We start from the raw sequence: 2,149 nt of genomic DNA, 5'->3' as shown, positions 1-2,149 counted from the left end.
AAGTGGTTTATGGTACCGTTAGCACGTTTGCAGCAGATATCCTGAGGCAAGAATTCGAGAAGAAAACCACTCGAGGGTGCAGGAACTTTGAGTGTGTGATAGTGGATGAAGTTGACTATATGACACTGGACAGCGGAGTTCAAGTGACCTTCTTGTCCCAGCAGGCCAGCAGTCTGAGGCACGTTGAACAGGTCCTGTCAGGTATTTGGGCCCTGGTCTCAGCCTGCCGGCCCATAGAGCTGTTCGAAACTGGCGAGGTCCAGTGGGCAGCCAGGATCCAGCCCTTCCACAGTATGCTGAAACAAGCCGGGATCGGGTCAGAGGCTTTGTCAGAAAATGACATCCTGGCACTGGGCGTGCAGCTGGGCTTTTATTCACAGACGGATCTGGATAACCTGAAGGAAGCACAAGCAAAGTCAGACAATGAGGGCGACAAGCAGAAGGCCAATGAGAACATCATGGCCAAGATGGGACCCGAAAACCAGCTCCAGCTGCTCATGGCCCTTAATGCAGATACATCAGAGAGCAAAGTGCTTGTTGCCTGTTACACACTCATCAGCAGCAAAGCCAAACTATTCAGTGGAGCTGCATCTCCTGGAGGCCCGGATATCAGCATGCTTCTGCTCCAGAATGGACTGGCATGTGAAATTATGTCTGAGAAATCCGTAATTAAGGCAACTGTTGACAAGTTAAGATCTCAGATCAAATATTCTGGTGAATGTTCCCTACAGTCAAAAAAGAACTGTGAGGGATTTATTGTAATTCCATCTTTCCTGAGGGAATATGTTGAGCAGCAGTTGGCAGTTTTTGGCGAGAATGCCCTAAAAGCCATCATCATGACTCCAGGAAGAGAGTACATGATTGACAAGGTTGCGGAAGCAGACAGAGCTGGTGTAATTGGCTCTGACAACCACCAGTATGATGCCATCATCCCAGTGGATTTTCAGGCCAGTGGAGTGCTGGAGAAGAACAAGCGCTGGGGGGACGGCCTGCAGCAGTTTCTGGAGATGAAGCACCAGCTGACAATCTCACAGCTGTCCAACGTAACCAACTACATGTCCAATGTTTACTTCTTCAAAAGGTACCTCAGTGGAAAAGGCATTTTTGGTGTCTCTGGGACGTTAGGGGGCCATGCTGAGAAGGCCTTCCTGGAACGGCAGTATAAGACAGCATGTTATGCCATTCCAGCCCACCGCCATAAGAAGCTGGTGGAGCTGCCAGCTGTTCAGGTGAGAGGAGGGAATCCTGCCTGGATGCAGGCCATCTGTGAAGCTGCATGGAGGGCTGCAGACAGGGGGCAGGTTGTCCTGATCATCTGTGAGGACGTCAAGACTGCAGACCAGCTGAGGGCTGAAATACAGGGCCCAGGGAGGAAACTCAGGCAGATCACGATGTACACCATCAGCGCCAAGCACAACATCGAGAAACAGACCTTCAGCCAGGGACACATTATCATAGCCACAAACCTGGGAGGCCGCGGCACTGACGTGCACGTGGACCCGGAAGTAAATGAGCTGGGAGGACTCTTTGTGCTTCTTACCTACTTGCCGGGGAGTCATCGTGTGGAGAAGCAGGTCTTTGGGCGCACAGCCCGGAAAGGAAACCCAGGAATGGTGCAGATGGTCCTCAACCAGGACCATCTAGCAACAGTCTATCAAGGCCATTCAGTGGAAACCATGAGGCAGGTCAGAGAGGGGTTCGAGGTCAGCCGCTTGGACAGCATGGAGAGAAACGAGCTGTTCCAAATTGAAACTAAGGAAGAGCTGTTCTCCACATTTTGCCAATTTCTTCGTGACTTTGACAAGAATTATACTCAGGAAGAGAGAAGCGACATTTCAGAAAGGAAGCTGAAGGATGTCCCAGCTTGTTTTAAGGTCTATTGCAAAAAGTTGGACTACCAGGCTGCCCTCAAGGCTTTGAAAGAGTCCTGGGCTCTGTGGCTTATCCTTCATGAAGAGCACATCAGCCAACGTCAGGTAAAAACACTGAGGGATGAACTCCTGAGAGATCTGAAGAAGACTGCTGAACAGCTCCTGCAGGGGAGAAGCAGCAGTTTCTATGACTACATTGAAGTGGCCAAAAGCAGAACCGACATGCACCGACTCAACAAAGAGGAGAGTGACTATGGAGCTTTATCTTACTGGCAGAG

This window comes from Cyprinodon variegatus, unplaced genomic scaffold (assembly GCF_000732505.1).
Source record: "Cyprinodon variegatus isolate N-32 unplaced genomic scaffold, C_variegatus-1.0 Scaffold2208, whole genome shotgun sequence".
NCBI classification, from domain to species: domain Eukaryota; kingdom Metazoa; phylum Chordata; class Actinopteri; order Cyprinodontiformes; family Cyprinodontidae; genus Cyprinodon; species Cyprinodon variegatus.
Note: the sequence above shows the minus strand (reverse complement) of the source record.